At 45.9% G+C, this 14,704-nt stretch overlaps 1 long non-coding RNA gene across 3 annotated transcripts in view; it reads right to left on the bottom strand.

Annotated features, from left to right (window-relative positions):
• Window positions 1–7,420, bottom strand: part of LOC144115481 (uncharacterized) — a 92,529-nt gene extending 85,109 nt beyond the window's left edge. The window contains exons 1-3 of one of the 3 annotated variants that reach the window (XR_013311409.1): window positions 7,227–7,420; window positions 5,289–5,474; window positions 2,350–2,629 (exon numbers count right to left, since the gene is read on the bottom strand). This is a non-coding gene — a long non-coding RNA (uncharacterized LOC144115481). The remainder of the gene's footprint in view (window positions 1–2,349; window positions 2,630–5,288; window positions 5,475–7,226) is intronic. The other 2 variants (XR_013311410.1, XR_013311411.1) reach the window with 2 other exon arrangements.
• Window positions 7,421–14,704: the final 7,284 nt, after the last annotated feature.

Raw genomic sequence — 14,704 nt, 5'->3', positions numbered from 1 at the left:
CGACCCTTTTTCCTTTAAAAGCGCTTACATCGAAAGGTGGGCGACCTGTCACATTTGCAAACAGCGCGCCTGTTTTGCACCTTGCTAGCCATGACGAAGCAAGTACGCATCGAAATGATCACTGAATGTGGGGGAAGATAGAAATACAAGAAAAGCATTTAACGCTGTAGCGCACAATTTCAATACGACGCAAATTTTTATTTTTCTCGTCGAGCAGCCACGATCTACCGCTGACGCTGATACTGTAGAAGCTTGGGCAAGTTGGTGTGACATGGTTTTTTCAGCAGCGCGGGGGACAAAGGACGTGACAAGTGCACAGACACGGCGCTGAACTTACAACTGGTTTATTGAGGTGGTTTTCACTACTTAAATACAGTGGCAACCAATCTCAAATGAAAAGACAGATACACAGAACAGATTGACGAAAATGACAATTCCTGAGCACAGGTCTACAGAGCAACAAGACCAGCTGCGCACGTTTTTCTATTCTCATCAAGGAAACGTAGTTCTTTATCAGACAGAGCTAATGAGGCAACGCTTACGCATTCATCTTTGAATTTATGGATTTCATGAGCTTCAATGATTTCACGAGTGATTTTTGTTCTATTATCTGACAGCACTCGAGACTGAGTGAAAACAGGATAACATGGTGGTTTTTTGTTCTTTTTTCTTTCCTCTGTGCAGTCTCTGCAATGAATGCCAAGGTGACGGGAAGCGGTGCCGCTCACGTTGTTGTTGTGTTCCCGCAGCCGGTCGTTGAGGCAACGACCAGTTTACCCCGTGTAGTGCTTGTCACATGTAAGCAGAAACCTGTACACAACATTGCTACTACATGGTACAAAACCTTTTCGGTGTTTCTTATCGCAGCCAACCGTCCTTTCATTGCTGCTGTTTACAATATGGCAGAGTTTGGAGAGCTTATCGGGCGCGGAAAAAACAACATTTATATCTGCATGCGCTCCCACCCTTTTCAGATTATGTGAAATGCGGTGTAGATAAGGAATAACCACATACTTTCTTTTTTCTTCCTTGGGCCTTTCAGTGGAATCTCTGCGGCCTGAATTAATGATTTCTCTTAGCAGGCTCTCTGATATTGCAATCAGAAGGTCGGAAGGGTATCCTGCTGCTTGTAAGCGTACCACCTGATTTTGATAGCTGTCTTGCATCGCATGATGGCATGATTTTTCTAGGGCATTTCTTAAACACAACTTTGCGATGCCGCGCTTTACAAGCTTAGAATGTGCAGAAGCGAAAGGCGTGAGGGGCATCTGGCATCGTGGCTCGTAACGCCAGCACACATGGCTATTTTTGAGGAACATGGCAAGATCTAAAAAACGTAACTTTCCTTCAGAAGGCGTTTCATGCGTCAAAACAAGAGCGTCAAGACAGGTGTGAAAAATTGACAAAACTTTCGAGACCGAGGCCTCTGCGTCAGTAACTGCACATGTCATCAAAACTAAAAAATCATCTACAAACCTGAAAACACGAGCCACGCTTTCGTCTAGTTGACTATCAAGGAGCCTGTCATGGTGCGCGAGATAAATGTCGCTTAGTATCGGAGCTATGCATGAACCAATGCAGACGCCATTGCTCCGGAGGTAAACAGATTCATTCCAGGTGGAAAATGTCGAGCTAAGGTAAATAGTAAGGAGTTCCAAGAAGTTGCTATTGCTGATGCCTGCAGAATTCTGGAAAGCTACCACACCAAAGGAATCAATGCATTCTACAACGCTTGCCAGCAGTTTCTTTTGCGGATGGGAATAATATAAATCTTTTATATCGATAGAGCAGGCCGAAAAGCCTTTCCCTGGGTTTTGTTGCAAGAAAGCGATTACTTGGTTAGAACTCTTCACCTGAAAAGGGTCGTCAATGGTTAAGAGGTTCAGCTTGTATTGCAAAAAATAACACGACAGACTTTTTCCATGTGCCATCCTCGGTGACTATTGCTCGAAGTGGGCAGTCCAGCTTGTGAGTTTTGGCTGTGAAGAATATCTTTAAGCAGGACCCCTTGCTTTTCTCCATACACTTGGCTAGGGATTCCAAATTCATTTGTGCACACGTTTTCCATGCTGGGGCTTTCAATTTACTTAGAGCGACATCGCTTCTCTGCCGGAAAGTCGAACTGATAGCATTTTCTGCTTTCGATAAGCAGAGCGCTTTTGGCATCACAGCAAAACCTCCCTCTTTACCAACCTCTAATAGGGTCAGCGAGTTGTTCTTTAAAAACGAAACGGTGAATTTGATTGGAATTCTACACCTGGCAGGTTTACACTTTGCCAAAATGTCCACTCCATCTGAAACACATCGGTCCACTTCCGGAGCAGCTGCTAGGCTGGAAACTTGTCTCACCATCTCAAGAAGTTCCGGTGCCGATCGCCTGGGTTCCACTGCAACCTTTGGTCCTCGTCTAAGGACGCCTTGTACTTGTTCCGGCAAGGACACTTCACCATAGGTGTGGACCGGACTGAAGCTTTCCTGATGCGTCTTCTTAGTGATGGCTCGAAGCTGTGGCAGCGCGCAGCGCCATAAGAATTCCGTAGTCCTGTCTGCCGTCTGAGACCACCGCCGCCATTCAAGTGCACCATGAGCTGAAGATGCGCCGCTGTGTGCTCTCAGGAAGAGCCATTCTCTGTAGAGGCAAAATCACTCGTGAAATCATTGAAGCTCATGAAATCCATAAATTCAAAGACGAATGCGTAAGCGTTGCCTCAATAGCTCTGTCTGATAAAGAACTACGTTTCCTTGATGAGAATAGAAAAACGTGCGCAGCTGGTCTTGTGCCACTGTACACCTGTGCTCAGGAATTGTCATTTTCGTCAATCTGTTTTGTGTATGTCTTTTCATTCGAGATTGGTTGCCACTGTATTTAAGTAGTGAAAATCACCTGAATAAACCAGTTGTAAGTTCAGCGCCGTGTCTGTGCACTTGTCACGTCCTTTGTCCCCTGCGCTGCTGAAAAAACCGCTGACGAGCGAAGTCACAGAGGGGACCCAAGGACATGTTCCTGGAAAATTTTAAACGTTTTCGAGCAGCCAGCTGCGCAGAAGTACGACCCTTTATGTCACTGAAGACTTACATGAAAATATATTTGTGACTAATCAATACTCCACACTATGTAATATCAAAACACAAGCGCATCGCAAAAGCGCGCTGAAATGGACAGAGAGAGCAGCAGACACGACCTGCTCACGCTTCGCGGCCTGGCCAACAGGCGGCGCAGCCAATGCCATGAGCATGGCCTATAGTTATCATGCGTCTGTGTCAAAGTATGTGCTATGTAAAATGCGTTTGATCGTTCCTCATAGATCCCAGCATGGCGACAATCTTCCTTGTTGAACACGTCTGCTGTACACCTAAGGCACTTGACTAAGAAGCAAACAAGTGGAGTTTTTTTTCTCGTAATTCAATGAGAAAAAATTTTTAATTGCTACAGTTCTGGCAAGATAGAGACTTGGGACATACTGTGAATGGAACATGTGCATTTGTCAGCAAAATGATTGGTGTCAGTGAATGGACAGCGTTTAATGGAAAGAAGGAGAGGCAAGAGTAAGCAGGTGGAAGTGGTCGACACCCAGCACAGAATGGCCAGGAAGTGGAGATTAGCAGCATAGAACCCTGTATGACAACTTCCAAAAGCTCGCATTGAGGTCATGCATGCACAACTTTTCCCAGCACTATGTTAGATGCTAACTGCATGGCATATGCTTTAAAGGGGTCCAGACACAAAGTTTTTCGGTGTCAGTTTATTTACCTTCACAGAGGCCTACGGGCCTAGCAATCACGAAAATAAGCGCAAAACACGAGTGCACAGTGTGAATAATTAATTACAAACCATTTAGTACACAAAGCCTTTGGTCTCAGTCAGCGCCAGCGCTGAAGTGAACAACACCTGAGATTAGCGACGTCACAATAATTAAAGCAAGTGCACCATTACATCACTCGATGTGGGTGGAAATGGTTTCGTTTATGGGAGTTAAACGTCCCAAAGCAACTCAGGCTATGAGGGACGTTGTAGTGAAGGGCTTCGGAAATTTCCAGCACCTGGGGTTCTTTAATGTGCCCTGATATTGCGCGGTACACGGGCCTCTAGAATTTCACCTCCATCGAAATTCGACCACCGCGACCGGGATCGAACTCGCGTCTTTCAGGTCAGCAGTCAAGCGCCATAGCCACTGAGGCGCGGAGGCAGCCCGATGTGGGTGGAAATGGCGAGAGGCTCATCGGACAGCATTAAAACCAGCAATAACTTATGTTCCCCTCAAAGAATGTGCCAGACACTTGCGAGATGGCAATTTCTTACGCCCATGAAAGCAATCATACCGTAACTACCCCCTCTCTCCTCTCCCACTACCGACCCATCCCACCTTCCTGCCCTCTGTGCAATGCACAGAAGGCAAACCTGACTGATATCCTCGGGATCTGTCCGGCTTCCCCGACACCCAGCAGGCCGGAGCCACTCCAAACATGGGAGGACTGGGAGACCTCACTACGCTCCACAGATCAGGCACGACAGAAGATCGTCGCCACCTGTGCGGCCAGCGTCATGGACCTTTTAGCCATGAGCGTTTGAGTGCGGTGTGGTCTCGTGCGGGGACCCAGGGGTCCTGGGAGGCCCGAATTCCTCTGCACAATAAAGTCTTTCTCTCTCTCAATCTCATGCCGTTCATTGCGTTTAAAATTTTGTGTCTGCAGCCCTTTAAAGGACTATAGACACCAAATTTTTTCTTGCGTTTTCTTTTTTCGAACGATATCTTAGACATTCGTATACATGAAGCACCCTGTGGTATTTGTGTACGACTGCTAAATAATTTATAATTGAATTTCTTCTTTACGCTGTTTCGGTTTCATCGACCGAAGGACGACTGTGACGTCAAGTTGATGTTTTGGCCACGTGATCAACTGGAAAAACTTTAATATAATCACTGACAGGCTTGTCATTCCATGTTTTGGAAGAGGCTGGATTAAATGTCGTAGTGAACTGAATATACATATCAGCGATTATATTACAGTTTTTCTAGGAGATCACGCGAACAAAACATCAACTTGATGTCACAGTCGTCGTTCAGTCAATGAAACCGAAACAGCAAGAGAGAAGAAATTCAATCAAATTATTTAGCTGTTGTAGGAAAATATCACCCGGTAACTCATGTATTCTAATGTCTAACGCATCGTTTGACAGAAGAAAACAAGCAATAAAATTACACTAACTGCCCACTGAAAGAGAAGACACTTTCGCAAGGCAGGAAAGCTACCTAAGGTACAAGATGTTAGGTTCCCAGATTATTTACCTGGATGAGATATGTGCAACGGCAGCAAGCGCAGTGTTGGTGGAAGGACAGAACAGCGAGCGTGTGCTGCTTGTGCCAAGATCAGGACAACCATGGCCTGGAGCAGGCTGCCAGGGAAGGGCCACCGCATCATTGTGATGCACATCAGCAGTGAGAAAGGCCCATCAACGGCTCCCTGTATGTTTCCTGCAGAAAAAACGAAAAGGGTGAAGACTGCTATGAAGATACGGGTGGCAATCATTTTGAGATGTTTTCACTCATGTGCTCCAGAAGCAGCCAAAAGAAACATACTAGCGAAACACAAGCAGTTGTGTCATTCACACCTGGACGAAGCAATGCCGACAACAGTTTTACACAAAGAAGCAGTTCAGCAGTGGCTGACAGAGAGAACACTAATGGAACGCTATGATGCCAACAATGTGGCTCCTATAAAACATGAAGCTGACCAAACTGTGTGTTGTCAAATACCATGTAGGTGTCGCTGTGGCGAGGGCTGGCAACGTCAAGCTCTGGCTCCCACCTTAGCTTTAACCTATGGAGTTTCTCTGGGTACAAGTTAATAATGATACCAAGAATGAGCATAAAGATTTATGGCTTCCTTTGGTTGAAGCTCTGCTCAGAAACAAGCCACCAACGGTGACAGCAGAAAAGTGGAGGAATTGTGCACACCACGCCATGAATAATGAAGAAAAATTCAGAGCAAACTCTGCCAGCGGCCCTCATATTCATTAACACATACGAGTTTCACAAAACATAACTATGTAGCACATCGGCTCTGGGATGCATCACAATAGTAAACCAGCGCTGACATTTCTTGCACTGCAAATTAGGACTTTACATCACCAAGTTATCAGGCTTCCAAACTTTGGAAGTGGTATGCCAAGTTTAACTTCCTGAAGGAACACATGGGCTATGAAGAACACCACAGTGAACGGCTCCGGATTAATTTAGACCGTATGGGGTTCTTCAACGTGCATTGACGTCGCACAGCACACCATTGTTTTTATGTTTTGCCACCGTCGAAATACTGCCACTGCAGCAGGATCGGGATCGAACCCGCGACCCTGATATCAGCAGCCGAACGCCAAAGCCACTAAGCCATGTGGTGGGTGCTTCCAAATATTCATCCAGCTGCTTTTTCTATGAACTCCTTTCCTGTCGCACTAAAGAATACAATACTTGCTTTAACTATTCGCTTAATAATTCTTCAGGCATGCTGTTTTGTCTTCGCTGAGAACGTATAAGCAACTGAGGCTCCTCAACCTCCACGCTGTCAGCAGGCAAAGGACACCTGCAGCTGCATTCCTTTAATACAAGCCCATGCATCGGTTTCGGTTTTTGTGGTTATACGCAGGTTGGAGTGGCACGTCAATTCTTATAAATGCCCGACATGAGTATGACGACATCCATACAGACACAAGACAGCAACGGCAAGCTGCAATACGGGCACTGCCTTTGATAAAAACTTACTTATGTGGTGCATTCTACTCAGCCATCTCCTGCTTCTCGATACAGCTAACTCATTGTTAGAAGCATACAGAAGCAGTGAGCCACTCACAACTTGGCTCCGGGGCCTCCAGCTCTGCTTCTCGCATCGATTCTTTTGCCTTTAAAAGCGCGCTTACATCGAAAGGTGGGGACCTGTCACATTTGCAAACAACGCGCCTGTTTTGCCCCTTGCGAGCCATGACGAGGCAAGTACGCAACGAAATGATCACTGAATGTGGGGAAAGACAGATATACAAGAAAAGCATTTAACGCTTTAGCGTACAAATTCAATACGACGCAAATTTTTATTTTCCTCCTCGAGCAGCCACGATCTACCGCTGACGAGCGAAGGCACGGAGAGGACACAAGGACATGTTTCTGGAAAATTTTAAAAGTTTTCGAGCAGCCAGCTGCGCAGAAGTACGACCCTTTACGTCACTGAAGACTTACATGAAAATATATTCGTGACTAATCAATACTCCACACTATGTAATATCAAAACACAAGCTCATCACAACAGCGCGCTGAAACGGTCAGGGAGAGCAGCAGACACGACTCGCTCACGCAGCCAATGCAAGATGTTTGTAAACAAACGAGGTGGCGCTGCAGTCGCTAGCGAGCTCGTGGTAGGCAAAAGGTCGGGGAGTGGCGTCGCGGATAGTTGTTGAGCGCGGGTTTTCAAGGCTTGTAGGCGCGTTTCCAGTTTCTGCGAATCATAGCAATGGTCGATGCTTCCAACTTGTAATTTGTTGAAGTACACGAGCTCGCGTTGGCCATGTGCGGCCTATAAAGAGAAATATTTTGCCACTGTATTGTACATATGGTTAGCAGTAAACATGTAGAAAGCGTTCCTGCCGTTTATTTATGCGCTAGGCATTGAATAAAACAAGTTTTGACACTGCACTAGTGTCACTGCACTAGTTTTACACTCTGCACTAGGGCAATAGTGAGGGGAAGCGCTGGCCTTGTTTCGTCGGAGCAGACATGCGCTCATCGTCTGCTGACATACGTACGTGTCGCGCTGTGCGAGAAGTGGGGACAGCGTCGTGTCCCTGATCTCCTGTCTCGCTTAGCGCTGTTTTTAGCCGCACGACCACGCACCAGCCAGGCCGACTTGTCCTCGTGTCAAGCTGGTCGATTTGGTGAAAATTTTTGATTTCTAGAATTATTTTCTTTCCTAGCCCTGAAGTCTAGTTTCGTGACAAAAAATTCTAGCAAAATATTGAGTACAAATTTATAAATTACGCTTTTTAGAAGTGTGGTCGTCAAAAATTGTGAGGTAATTTCTCTGATTTCAGTGCCGCATTTCTTTGACCAAAGCGAAAGCGAAGATGCCATAAACGAGGGAATGAACTTTAAGGTTCGTTTTGTGACCTCTCACATTTTCTGCGACTGGATCACTCACCTTCGTAATTCGCATGAAAATCAAATGATTCCATTTGTCGCAAACTATTCCTGAGACGTTGAGGCGCGTAATAAATCTCTAGATTTTTTTTCCCTACACGTGCAGTAAGTACTGTGTTAGTTATTTCTTGTAAGAAACGTTTTCATGTAACTATGCATGCATAAGTACTGATCATATAGAAAAAGAACTAATCGCGTCATCGTACAGAACAGGGCTTTATGTACATGCTGGCATTAAAAAGCTGCGCACTATCTACTCAATTATTTGAGACCTTGGAGGGACTTGACGACGGTGTTAATTATAATTACCCAGAACTGCACCAGGTATAGCTATAAATAAACGGAATTACTGAAACTAGAGTAGGAATTTCATATTTTCACCAAGTTTAGTTACATATCGCATGCATGAATAACGAAAACACTTTTCATTGCCGCGTCCCCTCTCAATCTCGCCACGTGTCTGTTAGTAGCACGCCTGCGGCTGCTTCTCTCCAAACAAGCTTCTCGATCATGTACTACCTCATGAAACATGACACATGCATGATGCAATGAAAAAGCATATGGCGTTTAGCACACTAAGGTACGCTATTCTAAGCACACCAACGCGACCGCGCAAGATTGACACAAGTTACCATACTTCTTTCTACTCGAATGAAATACTTACGTCGTCATATCAAGAAACAGTTTCAAGTAAATAATAAATGTAATAAAACGCGCCATTAAAACATGGTGTGCTATTAACAAAATAATAATAATTGGTTTTGGATGGAAAGGAAATGGCGCAGTATCTGTCTCATATATCGTTGGACACCTGAACCGCGCCGTAAGGGAAGGGTAAAGGAGGGAGTGAAAGAAGAAAGGATGAAGAGGTGCCGTAGTGGAGGGCTCACAGTTGGAAAATTGCGAAAATAATTTTACTTTTAAAAAATGCAGACAATGAATTTCAATTAGACAATATTCGGCCGATTGCTTTAACCTCAAATTTAGTAAAGCTAATAGAAAGAGTAGTACACAGTCGCCTCACAGCCCCGCACAGATTGGCTTTCGTCGCGGTTGTTCCATATGGTCCGCGCATGTGGATCTCGAGAGCCGAATACGACTCTCAATGCGCCAGAGAGAAGTTTCGGCCTTGGTGACGCTTGACGTTGCGAAGGCCTATGACAGCGTGGAGCACACAGTCCTCATTAACAAGCTTGCTCAACTACAACCACCGCATTACCTCTACGCCTGGATTTGTGAATTTCTAAAAGATAGATTTTTCTTCTGTACAGACGGATCTTTTTGTTCTAATACCTATGGTCAATCAAGAGGTGTGCCGCAAGGCTCTGTTCTTTCTCCGCTGCTTTTCAACATATTAGTTCGGGACATCCCCATTCATCCTAACGTTACAGTTTATGTATACGCAGATGATATAGCTTTTTTCGCATCAGCAAATGATATTCATGTGCTCTACGGGTATTTGCAGGCATATCTGAATGCTCTTGAAGTCTGGTTGGACCAAATCAATTTATCACTTAATGTCAGCAAATGCGGCGTGCTGGTATTTCCACCCGACGCTCCTATGTACATCTCGCTAGCCTACCGCTCCACTCCAATTCCGCAGGTGGAGTCGGTTAAATACCTAGGTGTTACTTATGACCAAAATTTGGACTGGCGACACCATATTAAGAATAATGTTATTAAAGGGGAACGTGCACTGGGCCGTTTGACCCGAGTTGGCAATAAAAAATTTGGCATGCGTCGTGACACGCTACTGTTGCTCTATAAGGCTTATATGAGACCGATTCTGGAATTTGGTTGCCCCTTGTTCTCTGGTAGCGCGAACTACAAGCTGCAGCCATTAGCCTTACTGGAAAGACGTGCCCTACGGCTATGCCTCGGGCTCCCAAAATCAGCTTCCAACGCTGTCCTTTATCTGGAAGCGCGTATCCCCAACCTCTATTCGCGCTTCCAACTTCTAACAGTGCGTACTTTCCTCAAGTCTTTTGACCCGGCCCCAGGCGTTAGTGTTCCAATTTTTGTATCCCAACCACACCTTTTTTTGACTAATCACTGGCCACGTTATCAGCTTCCGCAAGTTAGGTTCACGCAGAATCTGTTAGCTCCGCTTCAGGTTGATCTGATCTCCTTGCAACGAGTTGCTGACACGCAGGCTGATCCCGTCTTCTATTACGACTTTATTTTCCCGTCCCATGCGAAGCATATGCCCGCACATACCCTAAATGGTCTTCTTTCTGAACACCTACAGAATTTTCCACATCATACTGTTCTCTCCACTGATGCCTCCGGCAGCTGTGAGAAGGCGGCGATTGGCATATATTCGCAGGATCTAGATTGGAGCTACTCCGTTCGTATCCCTGATTATACTCCTATATTCTTCGCAGAGTTTTTGGCCATTGGTTTGGCTCTTCTCAAAATTCCCAGACATGTCGCACGGGTTCTTATTCTCACAGACTGCCTTTCAGTTATTGTCTCTCTCCAAAATTCGGAAAAATCTTTCTTGACTCGTTCACTTAGGTTTTTTGTTCCGAGCACAGTGCGCGAGATCCGTTTGGTCTGGGTACCTGGGCATTCAGGCGTCTATTTTAACGAGGTGGCTGATTTATTGGCAAGGTCAGCTCTCAGCGCACCTGTAATATATCCCGTCCCTCACCTCATTCTGTTAGCAGCTTCACGTTTCCAGTGGTTCCAACATATTTCAGCCACTTTGAGTGATCCGTTGCTGAATACCGTGGACTTTCAACACCTAAAGTACCCATGGAATATCCGGTGGTGTAAGTCAAGGCTTTGTGAAGTGTCCATGACGCTCCTGCGATGTAGAATCCCTCACTTAAACTTGTACTTATGCAGGTGCGGGTTCGCTGCGACAAACCTTTGTGTATCATGTGGGCAAGTTGAATCAATCGATCATTTTCTCCTCTCTTGCCGGCGGTTCGCGGTTCAGAGAAAGCAATATCTGGAGGTTCCTCTTTCGAGACTAGGACTGCCTCTGTCTCTTACAGTTCTTCTATCGTTCGGTGCGAGTGCCAAGGGATTCCCGTTAAGCAGTGTATGCGGCTACCTTCACGATTACATAAGTGCAACTAATCGATTATCCTGTTAGCTATACACAAAATTCTTTCGCATCTCCAAAAAGGCTAGATTGATTCTATTCCGGATGACTCATACCTCTTGAATTCATTTTATTTTTCCCAATTTTTTTTATCTTGATTCAGTCTTCTGACGTTTCCTTCCCCGCGCAAATGCTTCATTGGCATTCTACCCTATACCTTGGCCAATCCCCCCACGTGGGTATGTGCCATATTACTTGAGGAGAAGAAGAAGAAGAAGAAGAAGAAGAGGGCTCCGGAATAATTTCGACCACCTGGGGATCTTTAACGTGCACTGACATCGCACAGCACACGGGCGCCTTAGCGTTTTTCCTCCATAAAAACGCAGCCGCCGCGGTCGGGTTCGAACCCGGGAACTCCGGATCAGTAGTCGAGCGCCCTAACCACTGAGCCACCGCGGCGAACAAAAAAAAACGCATTCCTTGGGGGCGAGGGAACCTGTCGGCGCCCCGTGCACTCCGGCTCAAGGTGATAAGTACGTGTGCAGCTGCATATGTCTTTTTTTTCCTTCAGCAATTATCAGCCTACTATCCTGAAGTTCAGGTGAATGAACGCAGTAACTTGCATGCTATTAAGTGCATTGAGTGGCAGTGCCTATCAACTCCAAGACTTCGCGCTTTACTACCGTGGCCCAATGCCTGTTAGCCAGTTTCCGAATGCGGCATTTATGCGCGAGAAACCTATCGAGGCTAATTTAATATTTTTTATGCTACTACGCGGATCCAGCCGTGACGCAGCTGGTCAATACATGCTGTTTCTGCAGTGCACAGGCTTGAAGCAGCCGCCGGTAGCTGTGGCAGCTGCGGTCGGCACGGGCAAGCGGAACCTGTTTTGCCTACCATGCGAAAGTCGCTGCTAACATCAGCGCCACCGCATCTTCGTGACGTCGCGGGTTTAAGGAGGTCCATAGTTTTCATGCGTCTGTGTCAAAGTAGGTTCTATGTAAAATGCGTTTGATCTTTCATCATAGATCCCAGCATGGTGACAATCTTCCTTGTTGAACATGTCTGCTGTACACCTAAGGGACTTGACTAAGAAGCAAACAAGTGGAGTTTTTTTTCTCGTAATGCAATGAGAAACAATCTTTAATTGCTACAGTTCTGGCAAGATAGAGACTTGGGACATACTGTGAATAAAACATGTGCATTTGTCAGCAAAATGCTTGGTGTTAGTGCATGGACAGCGTTTAATGGAAAGAAGGAGAGGCAAGAGTAAGCAGGTGGAAGTGGTCGACACCCAGCACAGAATGGCCAGGAAGTGGAGATTAGCGGCGTAGCACCCTGTATGACAACTTCCCAAAGCTGGCATTGAGGTCATGCATGCACAACTTTTCCCAGCACTATGTTAGATGCTAACTGCATGGCATATGCTTTAAAGGGGTCCAGACACAAAGTTTTTCGGTGTCAGTTTATTTGCCTTCAAAGAGGCCTACGGGCCTAGCAGTCACGAAAATAAGCGCAAAACACCAGTGCACAGTGTGAATAATTAATTACACACCATTTTGTACACAAAGCCTTTGGTCTCAGTCAGCGCCAGCGCTGAAGTGAACAACACCTGAGTTTAGCGACGTCACAATAATTAAAGCAAGTGCACCATGACATCACTCGATGTGGGTGGAAATGGTTTGGTTTATGGGGGTTAAACATCCCAAAGCGATTCAGGCTATGAGGGACGTTGAAGTGAAGGGCTTCGGAAATTTCCACCACCTGGGGTTCTTTAATGTGCACTGATATTGCGCGGTACACGGGACTCTAGAATTTCACCTCCATCGAAATTCGACCACCGCGACCGGGATCGAACTCGCGTCTTTCAGGTCAGCAGTCAAGCGCCATAACCACTGAGCCGCGGAGGCAGCCCAATGTGGGTGGAAATGGCGAGAGGCTCATCGGACAGCATTAAAAACAGCAATAACTTATGTTCCCCTCAAAGAATGTGCCAGACACTTGCGAGATGGCAACTTCTTACGCCCATGAAAGAAATCGTACGGTAACTAACCCCTACCTCCTCTCCCACTACCGACCCATATATCCCACCTTCCTGCCCTGTGTGCAATGCACAGAAGGCAAACCTGACTGATATCCTCGGGATCTGTCCGGCTTCCCCTCCACCCAGCAGGCCGGAGCCACTCCAAACATGGGAGGACTGGGAGACCTCACTACGCTCCACAGATCAGGCACGACAGAAGATCGTCGCCACCTGTGCGGCCAGCGTCATGGACCTTTTAGCCATGAACGTTTGAGTGCGGTGTGGTCTCGTGCGGGGACTCAGGGGTCCTGGGAGGCCCGAATTCCTCTGCACAATAAAGTCTTTCTCTCTCTCACTCTCATGCCGTTCATTGCGTTTAAAATTTTGTGTCTGACCACTTTATAGGACTATAGACACTAAATTTTTTCTTGCGTGTTTTCTTCTTTCAAACGATATCTTAGACATTCGTACACATGAAGCACCCTGTGGTATTTGTGTACTAACGCTAAATAGTTTATAATTGAATTTTTTCTTCACGGTGTTTCGGTTTCATCGACCGAAGGACGACTGTGACGTCAAGTTGATGTTTTGGCCACGTGATCAATTGGAAAAACTTTAATATAATCACTAACAGGCTTGTCATTCCATGTCTTCGAAGATGCTGGATTAAATGTCATAGTGAATTAAATCTACATATCAGCGATTATATTACATTTGACCTAGTAGATCACGCGAGCAAAACATCAACTTGACGTCACAGTCGTCGTTCAGTCAATGAAACCGAAACAGCACGAGAGAAGAAATTCAATCAAATTATTTAGCGGTTGTAGGAAAATATCACCCGGTAACTCATGTATTCTAATGTATAACGCATCGTTTGACAGAAGAAAACGCACAATAAAATTACACTAACTGCCCACTGAAAGAGAAGACACTTTCGCAAGGCAGGAAAGCTACCTAAGGTACAAGATGGTAGGTTCCCAGATTATTTACCTGGATGAGATATGTGCAACGGCAGCAAGCGCAGTGTTGGTGGAAGGACAGAACAGCGAGCGTGTGCTGCTTGTGCCAAGATCAGGACAACCATGGCCTGGAGCAGGCTGCCAGGGAAGGGCCACCGCATCATTGTGATGCACATCAGCAGTGAGAAAGGCCCATCAACGGCTGCCTGTATGTTTCCTGCAGAAAAACGAAAAGGGTGAAGACTGCTATGAAGATACGGGTGGCAACCATTTTGAGATGTTTGCACTCATGTGCTCCAGAGGCAGACAAGAGAAACATCGTAGCGAAACACAAGCAGTTGTGCCATTCACATCTGGACGAAGCAATGCCGACAACAGTTTTACACAAAGAAGCAGTTCAGCAGTAGCTGACAGAGAGAACACTAATGGAACGCTATGATGCCAACAATGTGGCTCCCATAAATCATGAAGCTGCCCAAACTGTGTG

The sequence above is a fragment of the Amblyomma americanum genome, chromosome 1, assembly GCF_052857255.1.
Source record: "Amblyomma americanum isolate KBUSLIRL-KWMA chromosome 1, ASM5285725v1, whole genome shotgun sequence".
Classification (NCBI taxonomy): domain Eukaryota; kingdom Metazoa; phylum Arthropoda; class Arachnida; order Ixodida; family Ixodidae; genus Amblyomma; species Amblyomma americanum.
Note: the sequence above shows the minus strand (reverse complement) of the source record. Positions and strands in the feature narration are given on the sequence as shown.